We start from the raw sequence: 18,654 nt of genomic DNA, 5'->3' as shown, positions 1-18,654 counted from the left end.
AGAATAGTGTCTTCCATAAATGGTGCTGGAAGACTGGATATCCTCATAAAAAACAAAGCTGGGTCTCGCCTTATACCAGGTGCAAAAATTAACTCAAAGTAACCAAAGACCCCAAACTGTGAACTCTAGAAGAAGGCAGTAAAGGACATTGGATTTGGCAAGAATCTCCCGGATATGACACCAAAAGCACAGGCACCAGAAGTTAAAAAATACACAACTTGGACTTCATCAAAATTTTAAAAAATTTCCATCAAAGGATACTATCAACAGAGTGAAAGGTAACCAGCAGAATGAGAGAACATATTTGCAAATCGTATATCTAATAAAGGGTTAAGATCTAGACTATGTAAAGAAATACCCACGACTCAACAACAAGAACTTTATTTAAAAATGAGCAAAGGACCTGAATAAACATCTCTCCAATGAAGATATACGAATGGCCAACAGACACATGAACAGATGCTCAATAGCACAGTTCCCATCGTGGTACAGCAGAAATGAATCCGACTAAGAACCAGGAGGTTGGGGGTTCGATCCCTGGCCTCACTCAGTGGGTTAAGGATCCAGCGTGGCCATGAGCTGTGGTGTAGGTGGCAGATCTGATGTTCTGTGGCTGTGGCTGTGGCTGTGGCCTGCAGCTGCAGCTCCGATTGGACCCCTAGCCTAGGAACCTCCATATGCCGTGGCTGTGGCCCTAAAAAGCAAAATAAAACCAAACAGAAAAAACCAAAACCAAACAAAAAAACCAGATGCTCAATATCACTAATCATGAGGAAAATGCAAATCAAATCCACCATAAGATCACCTCGCACTTATTAGGATAGTTAATATAAAAACAGCAGAAAACAGCACGTGTTGGTGAGAACGTTGAGGAGCTGGAGAGGCGGACTGTGCGCTGTAGGTGGGCTGAAAGACGGTGCGGATGCTGTGGAAAATGGGGTGGCGGCGTCCTGAAACGTTAAAGCAGGATTATCATACGATGCGGCAAGCCCACGGCTGGCTCTGATGCCCTAAGAAATGAAAGCAGGCTCTTACAAAGCGACTGGTTGTACACCCATGTTCAGAGCAACGTGACGGCTGAACCATGGCAGCGCCTCCAGGGTCCGGAGACAAGTGGATGGATAAGCAAAAGGCGGCGCGTATGTGCAGTGGACTCATTCTGGAGGTGGAGCAAGGAAGGGCTTCAAAAGCAAACGAACGAACGCCTAAAAAAGAGATTGGATTTGTGGGTCCCCAGGGGTGAGGGGAGAGAGGGTTGGGTGCGGTTCATCTGAAGGTACAAACTTCCAGTTCTAAGACGGGTAAGTGCTCGCGACAGGACGTACCACACAGGCACTGATAGAAGTAGCACGGCCGGAGGCGCCAAAGAGTTCTCATCACAGGCACAAAGGTCTTTCTCTTTGGCTTTGAAGCTGTGTGACACGCGGGTGGCCAGTAAACTTACCGTGACGGTCATTTCATGAGGCGGGCGGGTCACCTCCTTGTGCCACACGCCTTAAGCCTACCGAACACTGTATGTCAACAAACTAGAAGAAAGATAATAGGAGTGACCACGACAAATAAAAAGGGGGGATTTCTGCGATGTGCTGCAACGTGGAGAGATTTTGAGGCCATTAAGCGAAGTAAAAGTTACCCAAAAATGTACATTTACAAAAAACCCCAAGGACTGTGTCATTCCACTCTTATGAGGCACCTGGATTAGTAAGTGGCATAGATTCTTTCGCAGGGTGTTTGCTGGGGCCTGAGGGCTAGGTGGTGGCAGGGGTTGTTTAACGGGACAGTTGCAGTTTTGTGAGGTTGCAAAGATCTGGAGATGATTCAGTAACAAGGTGAATGTTATTTACATTCCTGAAGCAGCTTAGAAATGGCCGGAGGGTTTATGGTAACGCTTTTTTTTTTTTTTTTTTTTTTTTTAACCACAGTAGAAGAAGCTGTGATAGGCACTGGGTGTATATTGTGAAACATCATTCTTGCCTTCAAGGAACACACCACCTAAAACGGTACCTGCTTCCAGGAGAGGCCCATCCTGCTGCCACGCCGCTGCCTTGGGCCCCTCTCGTCCTGTGGAGGCCAGGCTTTGGGAAAGGCGAAGCTACTCGGCACAGGGCGGAGCTCAGACTGGGGTCCCTACACCAGCCACCCGTGGGCCACCAAGTTTAAAAGAGTCTATTGAAATCATTGCTATGAGAGATTTCTGCAGCTTGTTGGTGATTCACTGTTTCGGGGGCATTGTATTTGATTCAGCGCCAACCAGCTTCATGGGCAGGCGGCCAAGGCCAGCAGGCCCGCGTCTGGCCCAACACCTGGCATCACATCATATTCGAACCAGGAGCCCCGTGTTTTGATTTGCCACTGGGTTCTGCAAGTTTTTCAGCTGGTCCTGATTCAATTTCCACTCTGGCTGGAAGGAAGCAGCCCTTGAGAAAACACCAGCTCCCTCATGGGGCTGGAGCGGCTGCCCTGGCAGGCATTTACTCCCGGGCATTCGCCAACGTCTGGGGGTGTTTCTGGCTATTAAGGGTGTGCCTGGGATTGCCCTGCCCAGAGAGGGGCCCGGACCCCTGGGTCAGCTGTCTCCAGGTCCAGTCCTGGATTCAGCCACCACCTCGTGGAAAGCGCTGCTGGCACTGTCTTCGGCATTTTCCCAGTCCGAGGGGAGGCTGAACTCTTACCAGAGCCTTGCCCCCCAAACCTGCTGCACCCCAACACCTGCAACCGCCCTTCCTCAGGCAAGCAGGCTCCGCACATACTCCTGTGCAGAGGGAGGCCCTCTGGCCGGAGCTCACTCATGCCCTGGAGGTGGTGGCGAAGGACCAGGTGCTGCTGGGGGCCGGGTGGGGCTTGTTCCCGAGGCTCAGGGCCCAGAGGCAGAGCCCCAGTGGCTCCCAGAGGAGATCCACCAGGGCCAGGGGCTCTGTGCCACACAGACTTCAGGAATCTGCATTTCACTCGTGTGACGAGCAGAAGGTCACAACCAAGTCAGCATGCCAGGTGCTTTAACTAGCCTCGACCCCAGGTCAGGACCCCCAGTTGCCCAGGACCCCTCAGGTTGGCCCAGGTGAAAGCAGGGCCCGTGTGGCATTAGAATGAAGGAGGGCCACCCCCTGGGCATCCAGAGCGCCCCTCCCTGCGCTCGGGAAGCTCCCGCCCTTGTCTTCTGTTTGTTCTGTAAGACGCGTCCTGGAGACCTTTGCTGTGGCTCGTAACTAGGCAGCAAGTTTATGCTCCAAGTCGATGTCGTTTATAATTCCCTCCAGTTACGCTAGAAATTTCTCAATGATTTCTTTACACAAGCTGCTCCCTCACTCCACCCTGCCGCCCACGGGCCCCGCTCCTCGGGGGACCGAGAGCGGGCCCTTGGCGACCTTCTCTCTGATGACGCTGCTTGCTCAGCTCCAGCCCGAGGTCAGTCCCACCTCCCTGCGCCGCGGGCGCTGCAGGAAAAGGCTAAGGTACCCCGGCCAGCACCCGGGCACTGGGACCGGGGGGGGCGCGATGCAGGCAGGGGTCCGGGAAGGCGGCCGGCGACCTCGGGGGGCAGGCGGGGGAGAGGTGGCCGAACTCCGAGGTGGAGCAAGCGTTTTGAGAAACGAGGCCGGTGTGACTCTAGCACCAGGGAGCCAGCCCTCGACCGGGCGGCTGCACCGAGCTGCTCTGGGCATTGTCAGGCCAGCAGGGTCCCCCTCAGTCACTCCCTTGCGACTTTGGTCTCCCAGTGTCCGGTTCCCGTGCTGCCAGCTTGCTCATCGGCAGGGATGGCTGCTGAGAGGGTGGGGAACCCACCTTCTCCTTGTCGCCTTCTTGGAAGCCCTTGAAGGAAGCTCGGGGGTGTTCGGACCAGAGATACGGGCACCCTCTAGGTGGTCTCCGGGGCAGCTCCTCCGTGGACCCTGTCGGCCTCCATCCTGAGGTGTGGCAGGTGGCTGTTCACATTTGTAGCTGCCTGCAATGTTGAGAGTTTTGTGGGCTGAGTTCGTAAGACTTTAAGGAGAAAAGTCACCGCTGGCAAGAGCCTGCAGGGGGCCCGGAGGAAGCCTGAGCAAGAGCCAGCCTGGTGCTTCCTGCTGCCCGCGGTTCCCTGGTGCAGGGGTTGATTTTCCTTCGAAACGACCTCATGTAACCCCTCCTTGCTGTCATCTCAACCTGCAATAAACACATAACTAAGGCTTTTAAAATTAAATCTGCTAATGCATCGAACTAAGACCTTAAGACAAATTTCTTTTAAACTGGATTAGTGTGCCACTTTCTTCTAGGTTAAAATACAGCAATTTTTCGGAAATTTGAGTGACTCCTTATAGGAGTATTAAATCAGAATAGCATCTGATTTGGGGTTACAAACGTCGGGGTGCAGTATAAGGTAGCAGCTTTGTCACTGATATTTCAGAAGTTCTCTGTGAGCAAACATATTTTGACAGCATATGTATTCTCCTCCTTGTGATCTATATTTTATGTTCAAAAAAGGCCAAATTCATACCTGCCAGGTATAAACTTCATGAGAAACCTGTCCTTCTCACTCAGAGATGTAGTCTCAATTCTTATCAGTGCTGAATACCTAATAATTACTCAATAGATATTATTGAATGAGAAAAAATGCTGAACCATGAAACACACACATGTACACCCCCCCACATGCACCCCCCCCACACCCACCCACCCCCCACACGCGCACACGCACACGTGCACACCCACACCCACACACATGACTTGTCCTTTAACGCCTGGGGGGCTCAAAGATGACTAGAACCTGTCTAACCCGTTTTTCATAGATTTTTATACATATATGTGGTTCTTAGACTTCGCTGAAGTTTATTCTCATTTATTTATTCAAAATGCAGCTGTAAAGGCATCCCTGGTACCTCCCCAAACGAAAGGATCACGTCGCCCCACAGGTGAGACGGAATAGTCCCACGTACTGGTTTAAACACTCACCCCGAATCCCAGAAGAGCTTTGGAAGGATGTTCAGCCAAGTGCTGCTGGCACCGCCTGGCAGTCTTCTTCCTCCAGCTCCGCAGCTTTTCTATTCTCTGGTTTTCTCTCAGTGCGTGCGCACCGCCTTTGCGTCAAGCAGCTGACGGAGCTTGGCTGAGGAGTACGCAGTGTGGGTGGTTTATTCCGGGAGCCCAGCCCTCAGCAGCCCGGTCTGACTCCCCAGGAGGCCGGCACCAATTGTCCTCACATCTCTTCAGGGACTTGGGGACTAGAAATGCAGCTTGGTCTTCAAGTGCGCGGAAGCCGGGCCTCAGCCAAGGCCAGGACACGCGGAGGCCCTGAGGTCGGTCACTGAAGGCCCTGGGGGAGGCCTCTTCTTCTGGAGGTGATTCCAGCGGGCCTCCCCAGGGTCTTCTCTGACCCCAGGGTCTCCTCTGACCCCCCCCACCCCCCAGAGGACATGGACGCCTCCCCGCCCCTGGGCTCCTCCCGGCCTCTGCTTCCACCGACAGCAGCACCTCCTCGTTCCTGTTTAGTTAGTCGCTGGTCCCCCTCCAAGTCTATTAACTAGGACAGGTTGGGGGGAGGGGAGGGAGGACGGGGGACAGAAGAAGGCGGGGGCGGGAGGCCAGCAGCGTCCTTCTCTCAAGACGCTTCCCTTCCAGTCCTGAGCGTCTCAGACACTCCAGGCTCCACGGGGCTGGACTTCACCGACCCCCCAGGGTTAAGGGTTCAGTGCGATGCGATCGGAGGCGCTCAGGGCGCGGGGGCCCAGGCGGGGGAGGCCCGGGCCAGAGACTCCTCCTGCCCTGACGGGAGCCGGGTCCTGCGCCTCCGATCTGTGCATAGGGCTGAAAGGACACTGCCCGTCCGCCCTCCACCCCCTCCCCCGCCGGTCTGGACAGCCGATGGCACTTCCCTGGGAGGGCGCGGCCTCCTGCCCCATCCTGGCCGCACGGGCACCGCCAGGAAGCCGCCAGAGGGAGGTCAAGGGCCACGGGCGAGGCGCTCCGGCCGCCCTGGAGGAAGCTGCTCCCTTCCACGGAGTCCCCCAGAGGACACCCCCGGTGTGCTGCTGGCAGAGAGACAAGCTACACACTGATCCTGCCAACTGGGAAGAGACCAGGTCACGGCTCGGGGTGGAAGGAGGGCGCGGCCCCGCGGCCCCTTTACGTGCGGACGCCGCAGGGAGCTCTTGCCAGCCCCAGAGGAGAGAGGAGAGGCTCACGGGGCACAGGACAGTGCCCTGGTGCTGGGCACAGACCCTGAGGCCAGGAAGCTGAGCCAGAACAGGCCTGTGTCACCCCTGGTGGTGACATCATCCATGTGCAGGGGACAGCCAGCCAGCCCATCCGAAGGAGGCTCAGTGGCCACAGGGACACACCCGAGAGCATGACCCGCAGGCTGCACAAATGGCAGTGGGATCCGCCGACAACGACCACATCTGAGAGCCTCCTCAGGCCAGAGGGCAGATCTTCCTTCCTCAGGAACTGAAAGGGACGGGCTCTCCCCGCTCAGTACCTGTGGGGGGTGGTTCTCCTCCCCCAGTACCTGTGGGGGGTGGTTCTCCCCCCCCAGTAACTCTGGGGGATGGTTCTCCCCCCTCCAGTAACTCTGAGGGATAGTTCTCCCCCAGTACCTGTGGGGGGTTCTCCCCACTCAGTGCCTGTGCAGAAGAGTGAGCCCCCCCCCTCAGTAAGCGTCCAGGAGTACTTCTGATGTGTCTAAACTGCAGGCGTTAGCAGGAGGGCATCAGGGTCATAGGTGTGTCTGGTGTCCTGGGAGGAAAGCCAGCTCCTGGTCAGCAATGACCCCGTTGTGGTGCTGCCGATGGCCCCGGTCTGTGTGTCCTCAGCTCTAGAAGGAGCCAGAAGGAGAGGAGGGGCTGGGGTCAGCCATGGGGCCAGGTGGGCTGCGGCCCGGTGAGCCTTCTCCCCAGGCGACAGGCACTCCCGCGTCTCCTCTCCACAGCCGCAAGGGGGGTTGTTGGAACCAAGCTCAATCGATGACTTCAGATCCCAGGTGACAGCACCGTGACGGACCAGCGAGAGAAGTGGGGCAACGCGGGCCGGCCAAGGAAGGGCAGCTTCTAGGATGATGGGAAGGACCACGTGGGATTAGAAAACTAGGATCTTGGTTGAAAATCAAGCCGTGAGAGAGACGTATAGAAAACGTGACAATGTGGAATCCCAGCCTCGCACAGGGCCACCCGCGTGCGTTCTGGCCCTGGAACGTGGCAGCTTCGTGACTTGGCCAAGTTAGCTTCTCGTCTGCGGCCGCGGCCTTCCGGGCTGCCAGGCCGTGGGTGCCATGAGAACTGAATAAGATCGTGCCCGCGAGCATTTAGGACGCAGCACGGCCCAGCGTAAAGATCGGGTGTAAGAAAATGCTTTCCTCCCCAGAGTGAGTTCATGGTGAGCCTAGAAATCCAGGCCCCTTGCCTTGATAGTGCTGGAGGCCGGGCCCAGCTTCGCGCAAACCGAGCAGCTGAGCTTCGCTGCTGTTCTGAGCTACGGCGGAGCGTGGGCGTTTAAGAGGCGAGTGTGGCCAAAAAGAAGCCTCATCCTTCCTTGCGATGGCCACTCGTTCCTAATTACTCGCTTGGGGTTTCAGGACATTCCTTCAGAGACCAAGTGCCCTGTTTTCCTCGAATTACTTCCGTGTAGTTCTTTGCGCTGTGTGTCGCATCACCTGGCATCATTAAGGCCGAGACTCTGCGGCTGGTGAGAATACCTCTTGGCTCCTTTAGAGAATCAGAGAGGAAGAGAAAAAACCTTTTATTAAACCCAGAATTGTTTTCTTTTTTGAGATCCCTCCCATGGCGCGGGTGTTGTGTTGGGCAGAGGTAACCCAGACAGAGGTTAAACTGCTCACCGGCCAGAGGGAGAGGCAGGCAAGTGACCTTGCAGGTGGTGTCAGGCTCTGAGGAGCTGCCAGGAGGGAGCAGGCACCAGGAAGCCTGCCCCCAGGCCCAGAGGCAGGCAGAGCCCGAGCCTGGGGGATCGAGTGGGGCAGTCCTTCCAGGAGAAGAGGCTGCATGCAGGCCAAGGGCGAGGGCTTCCTGGAGCTGGAAGCAGCCCCACGGGGGGTGGGGACAGGAGGTCCGGGGCCAGCAGACTGCAGGCAGGTCTCGACGGGCTTCACCGGACGACACGTTAGGCCAGAGGCCGTGGGACACTGAGGCTGAGCGGAGGCAGCGCCAGCTTTACTCGGCAGCGCCCCGACAGCTGCAAGGACTGTCCTGTGAAGAGCTAGGACCTGAAGTGCTGGAGGGCTGGGGCTGCGGGTGATGGTGAACCGCGGGGTGGCGAGGCTGAGGGGCCAGGGAGGCAGAGGCCACGTAGGCGGGAAGGGCTGGGGCCTCAGGGCAAACGGCCCCTGGCGCCTTTCAACCCGGGCCACGGCAGCCTCCCCGCGCCCCCTCCGGTGAAGACCCCCCCTCTGGCCGCTGGCTCTCGGCTGTCAGCACCATGACCCCCACCCTGGCCGCTGCCTGGGCCCACCACGAGGTGGGAAACCAGTGGGCTTGCCTCAGCCCGTATCTGCAGCCCATTAGGCCCGAGTCCTCATCCTGAAAGCTGCTCCTGCTCCAAGTCCCCTGCTCGTGACGTTCCTCGGCCTGGGGGATTCGGGCCTCTGCCCCCCAGATCCTGCCCAGCACTTCAGCGCTCTGGACGCGGCATCTACACAAAGGCCTCTCCAGCCCCAGACCTGACCCCGTCCGGCCTTGGAGCCTCTACTTCGTCTTCACAGTCTTTTGGGCACCGTGCAATTGCGTATCTGGACGTGTGGTTATTTGTTTTATATTTAGCTTCCTAGAGACCAGCCGCCCCGCAGGGCGGACTCCCAAGGCCCAGCCAGGTTGCAGCTGCCAGCAGAGGCCTGGGAGCCATTTGTGCCACAGGCAGGCGGGATGGCAGCAGGAGCGAGACTCGGGGGCTTCCACGTTCCCACGGGACCGGGGACGGGGGGGCAGTCCCCTCTCTCTGCCACTATCATCAGCAGGGAGTCCCCGGGGCTCACCCCCCCACATGCCAAGTGGGGACCTGGGTGCTGCGCCTTCTGCGCGGCCAGGCCCCCCGGCACCTCTTCCCACCACGGGCCTGGAGAAGCATCGTCGAGAAGGAAGGTGATGAGAGGCGGGGCCCTTCCTCCAGGGCCTTGAGGCTGTGGGTGTCTGAGGGGGGCCCTCGGCACATGCTTTGCTCCGAGGAGGCTGCTTCCCCCTCAGGCTGGTCCCGGCTCCCCTGTTGACCCCCTCACACCATTTCCTCCCTCCCGCGGCCCTGAGGCCCCGAGGCCCACTGGACAAAGTCCAGACGGGGCGGCCCAGCCTGGCCAGTGCGCCTCCTCCGACCTCGAGGCCAACGGCAGGGCCTGGACAGAAGGCGCCGCGATGCTGGCGGCCAGGGCGCAAAGTGCATCCCCTGGGCCCGGGACTCTGCCGTCACGTGACCCACGTTTTGCTGGGCTTTCTCCGGCGGCACCAGCACCTTGAGTCCGAGGATACAGCTGGACGCCTCTGGTCCCCACGCGTCCCGCCCATGTCCCAGCGGAGGACATGGAGGCCCAGCTGACGGCTCGCCTCCATCCCAGGTGCCTGAGGGAGGCCTGGATGGTGGGGTGGGGGACCGGGACTGGCTGCTCCACAGACCCCCCCCCCCCCCCCCCCCCGGTGCACGAGGAGACGAGGCCAAGGGCAGGTGGGAGCAGATCCAACACTCCGCAGCGGAGGTGGGGCCAGGGTCGGAAGGCCTCCGTCCCTCTCTCCTTTCCTCATGGATGTGACACACAGGCAAAGGCCTGGGAGCACAAAACACGGTGCTGTGAGAAACACGGGACGTCTCCCAGAAACCGGGGGCGCGCCGGCGGTTTCCAGTTTGTGTGGGTGAAAGTGTGAGCGTGACATCCTTAGTGGAGAGGAAGGAAATTTCTAAACAGGATTTCTAAAAGTTATTACACATTTTCAATATGTGCACTTAGGAAATTAATGCTTTTATACAGAATTATGACTTTCGCAAGATCATTGCAAGATTTAGAAACGTATCAGTTCACACTGTTTTACTGGCGGCGGGGGCGGGGGGGCTCCGATAACAGAACTCTTCTCTGTGAAAGTAGGTGCGTTTAAGGAAATGCAGAGCAGAAAATGCCACCTCTCAGTCGTGTCACTGTGCTTGTGAGACTTGGTAAAGCCGCACTGGAAATAGCATTAAAAATTATAATCTGAGTATCTCCCTTAGGACTAGGCCCAGGCTAAGGACACTGCTGCCCCTGACCCTTCCCTGTCCTGAGGAGGCCCTGGGTCGGGGGTGCAGGTCCCCCCCCCCAGCACCCAGGCTCTCTGGTGGCCGTCCAGCTGAGTGGAGCAGCCGGGGCCCTGGGCACTGCCACTGCCCGCTGTGGGCACATGCCAGTTCAAAGGCACCGGGGTGGTGGGCCTGCACCCGTGGGGGTGGACAGGGCGGCCGGTGGCATTGACCAAAACCCCGAGGAGGCCGCTGCAGAGCCATGGGGACACTTGCAGGGGTCGGAGAGCTAGCGGCTCCCGCAGACAGCTGAGGATGGCTTTCAACTTGTCTCCTTGCAAATCTCTTTTGGGAAGACATTTGAGTGTCTCCGGAGCTGCCAGCACAATGGGAACATTGCACAGGTTTTGTGGGAAGATTTATGGAACACTTGCATGTCTCTAGTGAATCTGAAATGGTACAAACGGCGCAGAGGCTGAGACTCTCTGCGTGACCTGCAATACACCATCTGCGTGCCCAGGGCTGGGGCGTTGCCAGGCTGCACAGGAATAGTCAGAACTCACTTCAAACATGCCTGACAGCACAGCAAAGGCCTGCAAAGCTCTGTCCGGTGGCACCATCTCTGAGCCAACACAAAGAAAACCTACCCCTTCTAGCTCTCTCTCCATGCATCTGTCCACGACTGGTCCTCCATCCCACCACAGGGCCGTCTGAGCATCCACCTCTCCATCCACCCGCCGACCCCTCTACCGGGCTAACCCATGCTTACGGGGCGCTTACCACAAGCAGGTCTGCCTGCCGGGGAACAGGAGACCTTCACCCTCAGAGCCCACGCTGCAGGGGCGGAGGGCACGGGCCAGTCCGCGGTGGCAGGCCAGGCACCATAGGTCCCCGAGGAGGGAGACCAGGGAGGCCCTCTGGCTCGGACGGCACCTGGGGTGTGGCTCGAGACCGTCAGCCCTTCCAGGCGATTCAGAGGCTCAGAAGTAAGAGAACGAAGCCTGTGGTCTGGCTGCAGGAGCGGCCCCTTCTGTCTGGCTGGACTCCCTCCCGCCCTCCCTTCCCAAAGGGCGGAGGCCTCTCAGGACGAGGAGGCTGAGCAGAAGGAACCCCTGCAGGTGCTTGTGTGGAAGCTTTAAGTCTGGCCTCTCCCAGAAACTGCTGTGTGAGACGTGGGCCAAGAGCCCCAGGCCATCGGATGGCAGGTGTACACGGGACCCGGCGAGGGTGGGCAGGGGAGGGGCAGTGCGGGTGGCCCACCGCCCTCCCCCTGCCGGCCCCCGGGTGCAGAAGGCAGGTGTCGGGACGGCAGGGCCGCAGGGGCTCCCGTCGGCACCTACAGAGGAGCCTCCCTCCTCCTGGACGCCCAGAGCTTCTCTCCCTGGTATTTCACCAAATACCCAGAAGAGCGGCCAGTGCACAAGGCGGTCGTTCTGTAGACCGAAGCAGTTGAATGCCGACCGTTGATCATGGCCTGTGTGGCTGCCCGCACGAGCATCTGGCATCTACAGGAGCTTCTCGCAATAGCCTCTTGGCATCAGAGACTCGGGCCCTTGAAGGAGCAGCGTGTCTGATCCGGCGGGTCCTTTCTCGCCCGTTCTCCATGTCCCCGACGCGTGGCTTTGTCTGTGGGGATCAGACTGTCCTGGAGACGGGCAGACGGCAGTGGGGGTGGAGGTCGTGGCCTCGCCCCACACTGCCGGGGTCTTGTGGTCTCTCCCCGGAGCGTGAAGACCACCTCCGCACACCTGACGCCCCACAAGGTAGGGATTCGTTGTGCAAATGTGGCCTCGCAGTGTGAGCTCCGGGGATGCTGGGGCGGAGCTGGTGCGTGTGCTTAGCGCCGCTGAGCCGTGCAGCTAAAGACGGTTCCGGCGGTAAATTTTCTGTTGGGTGTAAATTGCCCCGATGTACAAACTGGGCGGAAGACCTTGAACACAGACCGTCAAGCACCAGCTAAAGCTGCTGCCCCTTTACAATGCATCGTGGGACCTCGAGGCGCCGGCCCAAAGGCAAGGCCAGTGAGTAGCGTGCGGTGGCGGTCAGTCTCTCAGCTGTATAAGGGGGATAAAAACAACTGTCCCCCCAAATGACAACGAAAACGTGTCAAACCCTTTGGCAAATGCAGACAGTGATCAGATGCTGTTGCTGCATTAAAGAGAGCTGCCTGCTCAGGGGGCCCGGGCTCCATGTGGTGCGACGATGGGCCCTGATGGGCCTCGCCCGGAAGCCCAGGCCTTGCTAGGAGGCGCCCCCGCCTCCGCTAAGCCTCAGGCCCTCATGTGAACCCACGTGCGCAGTGAGAACTTAGCCTCCATGTGTGCAGAACTCACCTGCTCACCTCCGAAAAACGGAGAGATTATGGGGGGGTGACTTGTGGGGGACTGGGGGGCCCTCGAGGCGCGAGGCCCCAGCCGAGGGAGCCGAGGGAGGGCGGTCAGCTGGGAGCCCAGAGCAGACATGCGCTTTGGGGAACCCCCTCCACCCACCTGATGGGGCTGCCCCAGGCCGGGGGCAGCAGAAGCCACAGGTGCTGTGGGGACCTCACTTTTCTACCCTCCTTTTCAGTGGTGGTGGTCTGCATTGGTTTTTGCGGCTCTGACGTCATCCTTTCGAGCTTGTACCTCCACCCTGGTGGGGTGGCAGGGGTGGGGAGGTGAGAGAGGGGCCAGGAGGATGAGGGGCAACTGGCCAGCATCCCCTGGGCCTCATGTAACCTCCCACCAGGACAGCTGCGGAGGGGCCAGGCCCCTGCTTATCCACTAGGAGAATAGGTCTGTGCCACCCAGACGCCAGTGTCCCTGGCCTGGAAGCCTCTGTAAGCTGGGGAAGCCTTCCTGTGGCAGCCCCAGGCTATTGTGCTTGCCCGGATAGCATGTTGTCTCTAGAAGAGAATTCCACTGTGGCCAGGCAGGCACCCAGCTCTGGCTCACCGGCTCAGGCGAGGGTCCAGGTGGGAAGCTCCCTTGGGAGGGGGAGGCCACCTTAGCTGGGGTGGTGGGCACGGTAGCACAGATCCTGCCTGGAGCCTGTGGGCACTCGGCTCTCCAAAGCGTTTCACACCCCCACGCACCTGCACCTGCTCCTCTGTGGTCCCCTCTGCCACATGCCATGCTGGGCCCCTCACCGGGGCAATGATTCTCCTTCAAACCCTGGTAGACTGTGGGCCCTGGGAGTGTGGCAGCGCCCAAATCCCCGCCTGGAGCTGTGGTGCTCATGGGGCCGCGAGTGGACACAGTGCACCATCCGCCTGGCCCTGGGTGACCATGAAACCCCAGCCACTCCCAGCACTGCGGTCTCACCGCCACCTCGAGCAGGTCCTGCTTGGACGAGTGGAGCTGGGGACACCTGCCCTGAGCCACCAGGCCTGACCCCGTAGGGGGCTGCAGTTACAGGGGAGGCGTGACCCCTGTTTCCACAGAGCCCGTTGGGGAAAGGACGGCCTGGGTCAGGGCGCTTTGCCGGTCACCCAGAACACGCAGGCTACCTGGGGACATTGTTTGAGATCAACCTCCAGGCCGGGAGCAGGACCCCGCCACCCTGTCTGGCTCACCCACGCCCCACACCCGCGCCATGTGCTGCTCTGAGCCCAGTCTTAGCCGGACACAGGACCACTTGCGGAGACTTGAAACGCCCATCCTGGGTCCCTCCCCGGGGGTAGATGTGGCTGGAGTCCAGGCACCCCCAAAATCCCCACCATGAAGGTCCCAGGCTGCCCCCGCAGCCCCCACCTGCCACCCTGGATATGGACAGCAGCCAAATGGCCGCCCACCGCACTGGGTCTCACTCCACCATGGAAGCCCTTTCTGTCCATGTGAAAAGCTTCGGCTGCTTCCGGTCATGCCTGCAGCCTTTCCCGGCCAGCATCTCCTGCAAAGACTGCCACTGAGTGAGATTGCGGTCTGGGTCCCCACTCACGCCCCCGGGGCCCGGCACACGGCTGGCGAGGGGTGGAGGCTCCCCTTCCCCAAGTGCCTGAGCTGGGTCCCTGCAGGGCACCCAGGCCCACACGCAGCACCCCGCACACCTCTCCGTGAGGGTCTCCCTGCAGCCACGCGGGAGCTCTTAGGAGGCGCAGCCTGTGCAGCTCAGATCTGCCCCCAGACTCCTGGGTGGGGGGCTCCCGGGTTTGGACCCACCCCCATGTGGATGGAGGCTGGCTTTCCGCCTCTTCTCTGCCAGAGCAATGCCTGGGGTGGGGGTGGGGGACAGCCCCCGAAGCACGTGGTCCCCACCCAGCCCTCCAGGGAGGCCGTTGCTCAGCCAGGGCCGCCCAGCCCCTCCCCTCCTTGTAGGCTCCCGGCCAAAGCGGGGCCTCCTCCTCCAGACCCGGCCTCCTCCGAGGCTGAGTTTTTGGAAACTCGCTTGTTTTGTGATGTGGCAACGGCTCCCATCACACAGCCCGGCCGCCTGGTAAATATTTACAGAGCGGCTGACAGGCGCTTGCCTGGGTGCAGCTGGCCGGCTGGAGCGCGGGGCCGGCCCAAGACGCCCTCCACGGGCTGGGCCGCCCAAGGCTCTGCTTCCGGAGCGCAGGGCGCCCTGGCGTCCCCCTCCAGACAAAGGGGAGTCTGGTCCTGCCAGCCGCGCTGGCTCTGGCCCCGAGCTCAGCTCAGCCTCCTGGTTCGCTGTCACTCACTGTCACCGTTTCTGGAAGAAAGTGCCTTGACACCGTCCACCGGGTCACCCCTGCCCGAGAGCCCAACAAGCGACACCAGGTGTGAAGGGTCCGCCTTGTGACGGGGACGGTCGCCGTCTCCTCCTCGCGGGCCGGCGCACATCTGCTCCTACAGCGCGGCCACCCGGCTCCTCACCCGGAGTGGGGGCACCGAGAGCTCCCTGCCCTGCAGCCCGAGCTCCAGGCGGCCTGGGCCTCCGCCCCCCGGTGTGGGAAGAGGTGGCTTCGGGGCGATGCAGGAAGGCCACGGGCAGAGGCTGCTGTCGGTCATCACGGAGGGGATGCCGACATGTGTCTGGGACATCCTGGAGGGAGGCCAGGGCCCCACGGGGCAGTGGACAAAGATAGCCGCCCGTGAGCTGGACGCCCAGGGATCACACGGACCCTGAGACCGAAGGCAGACCAGGGAGCCCCGTGTTTGCCGGAGACCCGATGTCTGGAGAAGCAGAGTCGATTTGTGCTGATGGCAGCTGCTTCTAGGGGATGAAGCGGCCGAGGTAGGACCAGATGTGCAGGTGGCCCAGAGGAGGGACGCCAGGGGCTCAGGGGCCTGCGTCCAAGAGGCCAGAGCGCAGGTGCCCCCAGCCCCCAGACCCAGGGCTCAGCGCTCGGCCCCCAGGAGGGCCCTGGGTAGGGGTCACATCTGAGGCCTGGGGCAGAGGTGGTTTCTGTGACGTCACCTCCGTCCTGCACCTTCCGGTCCTACTTCTAACGCCGTCACTTGATCTGAACTCCCCCAGTCGTCACCCACGGTCACTCTGGCGTCACCTGTTGGCATTGTTTGAACCATCTCCCGATTACAGCTGCTGCCCCATTCTGTGCCACCCCCACACCAAGGTGTCCCCGTGAGGTTCCCACCCCACCTGTCTGAGAATTACGTGAAATTCAAACCAGATCCCTAAATGAAGGTGTTTTGGACCCAGCTGTGCCCATCGGGACAGGCGTGAGTGCTGCTTCACGCTACAGGGCCCGCAGAGCTGGTTCGAGTCCCGGGCCAGCTCCTGCCAGTGACCCCTGGGGCTGAGCTAAGCCAGCAGCCTCGGCATCACTGTTTTGTTGGTTATGAGGATCTGAGATCTTTAACGTCAGTGCTACAGCTCCCTGAAGGCTCAGAGGGTGGTTAGCAGATTCTGCAATAGGAATTTTGTACGGAGTTTCCGGAGGCGTTCTTTTCTTTTCGTTTTAGGGCTGCACTTGCTGCATATGGAGGTTCCCAGGCTAGGGGTCGAATTGGAGCTGTAGCCACCGGCCTACACCAGAGCCTCTTCGACCTACACCACAGCTCAGTGGCAATACCACTTAACCCACTAAGCGAGGCCAGGGATTGAACCTTCATCCTCATGGAGACAACATCAGGTTCTTAACCCATGGAGCCACAGTGGGAACTCCTACAATCAGGACTTTTAATGAAGGTGCACATTGTGTCTTGACCATAACGCTGCGGCCACTTAGCAGCTGCGTACGGGGCAAGCACCACTTTATGTGCCCTGGGACTGAAGCCTGCTTTGACTGGCTTGGCAGCAGCATCTGCTCTGTTGTGGTGTCTCCACACGGAGGTGGAGAAGGGACAGGCCGGGCCCTGTCTGTCGACCTGAGCTGGAATGCCCGCCTGCTCCTGCCCTGCAGTCAGCCGTTGGGGTCTCAGTCCTGGCCTGGGGCTCGGACGCACACCGGCCACAGGGACAGCGCCAGCTCTCCAGGCCACCAGCCTGCAGAGGCAGGTGGCGGGACTGCCGAGCCTGAGTATTTGAGGACCCAGCACCGGGGCACGATGCCCTCGCTCTGCCTCTGCTCCTCTGAAGCATCTGCCTGAAAGGGACAGAGCGAGGCCTCAGAGGCAGCAGGTGGGACTCCGCCAGGATCAGCCGGAAGAGGCCCTGCGCAGACACACAAGGAGGCGGCGTCCCCAGGTCTGAAGGGAGCCCTCGCCGGACTCCACCCCAACTCCCATCTGCGGGCCCCCCGGGAGAAGGCGTTTCCCTGGGTCCAGCCCTGGTCCGCAGGCCTGGGCCGTGGACGTGCGCTGGCTCGGGTTTGGTCCCAAGAAGGAAGTGCTGCTTTGGCAACAAACACCGACAAAGCTGGGCGGCGTCGGGGCGGGAGAGGGGCAGAGGCCGCAGGAGGCGTCTGAGGTGCCTGCCAGCACCGCGAGTGCTCAGTGTCGGGGTGAGGCCCCAAAAGACGAGGGGTGCTGCCGAGAGAGCGGCCGCCTTCCCCGATTCACAAGTAACCCGGGCAGACGGGAGACACGTGGAGACGGCGCATTCAAGGGCGGCTGGGGAACGTGGGGATCCTTGGTGTGACAGCTGTGACAGCAAACACACCTCAGAGGAAACGCTCCTGAGAAACCAGGGCTGGATGCGCTCGCTGGGAGATGCCTTTCCAGGAGCAGACCGCGCGTCCTGTGCGCTGAACCGGGTGAACGCCGAAGCTGCCACCCCCTCTTCACAGGCAGGGAGCACAGGGCCGTCCTCTGGACCAGACTGTCCCCCACGGCGAGGCACGTCACGCCCCAGGCACGTGATTCCAGAGCGTTGGAACTGGAGTTGGGAGGGACCCCGTCCCCCATGTGTGACCAACACCGATCGTGTGTCACTCCAGGGGCTCAGCGGCTCCTGGACAGAGACCTGGGCCTGCCCTCAGCGATCTCGGTCTATCGGGCAGAGGTTCAAGTTTAAACAAATGGGTCTAATAAGGGTCCTAGCTGCTAACACGTCCCCACATCCGAGGAGTTTCACATGCTGCTCTGCCAAAGGCATTTGCTGTGGCAGATTCCTGCGTCTGGGCTCCGTTTACAGTGCTGTGTCCGTTGCTGCTGCCCAGCGAAGTGACCCAGTCGCAGGCGTCCTTTTTCCCATGCTGTCTCCCGTCACGTGCCGTCACGGGAACTGCAAAGAGCTCCCTGTGCTGAGCAGCAGGACCGCATGGCTTGTCCACCTCAATGTCATCGTTGGCGTCGACCGGCCTGTCAAGGGGACGATGAGCATGGAAAGCGCACCACAGCTTTCAGACGAAGGAACAAGACGAACACGCAGGCGCTGGAGGAGGAGGAGACGGGCGATCCACCTGGAAGAGCACTCGGAGTGACCACAGCGAAGGTGGTCCACGATGCCGGGAAAAGAGCGGAGACACGGACGGAGAAGGTGCAAGAAACGTTTAACAAAGAGCCGAGGGTTTAAAGAGCAAGCAGACAGACTGAGACGAACAGCGCAACATCTGAAGTGAAGGCAACGCCTCCGCGTTTTGAGCTGAACTCCTCCTTGCTCTGGACGTGCCCGCGCCCCCCGTTCAGCTCCCGGTGGCGCCAGCTCTTGGAGGCCGGATGTGCTGTGGCCTGAGGGTCACCCCTCGGTCGCCAGCGTGGGGAGCACCCTATGGGCCATCCCTCCCCTGGAGAGGCTTGCTCAGTTCACACAGGGACAGGGTGGGCTCATCTGTCACTTCCTAACAGTGACAAAGTGGCAGGAAGCAGGTCCTTGGTGGCTATTGAGGAGAACCAGCTGTTTCATGCAACCACGAAGGTGCCAAACTCGGGGTCATGTTTTTGGAATGGAATGTTTGACTTGAGATATTTGGTTAAGATTAATCAGACTTTTCACAATGTCTCATTTGCTGAAAAATTTCATTTTTCCCTGAAAAATTAGGAGATCGGAAAGCTTTGGCACATTAGCAACAAGAGATGGCGAAGACGTGTCACCCGCCCCCTGTCTCAAATCACGGCTCACATCGAGCAGCTTTAAAGGGTGGCAGTGATGTGTTTGGACCAGTGTCCCTCTGTTCCGGTCTGTCTGATGTTTCTC

At 59.8% G+C, this 18,654-nt stretch overlaps 1 long non-coding RNA gene across 1 annotated transcript; it reads right to left on the bottom strand.

Annotated features, from left to right (window-relative positions):
• Window positions 1-365: 365 nt before the first annotated feature.
• LOC110259816 (uncharacterized) lies at window positions 366-8,704 on the bottom strand. The gene is made up of 5 exons (XR_014842991.1): window positions 7,805-8,704; window positions 4,930-7,673; window positions 3,784-3,943; window positions 1,036-1,205; window positions 366-950 (listed from the first exon to the last, which is right to left on the bottom strand). It is a non-coding gene; the product is annotated as an uncharacterized LOC110259816 (long non-coding RNA).
• Between the last annotated feature and the right edge of the window lie 9,950 nt (window positions 8,705-18,654).

Source organism: Sus scrofa, chromosome 1 (assembly GCF_054392235.1).
Source record: "Sus scrofa isolate SSC_HxYL_T2T_F1_AM1 chromosome 1, Sscrofa_HxYL_maternal_Yorkshire_Landrace_v2.0, whole genome shotgun sequence".
Lineage (NCBI taxonomy): Eukaryota > Metazoa > Chordata > Mammalia > Artiodactyla > Suidae > Sus > Sus scrofa.
This window is presented reverse-complemented; position numbering and strand designations above follow the sequence as displayed.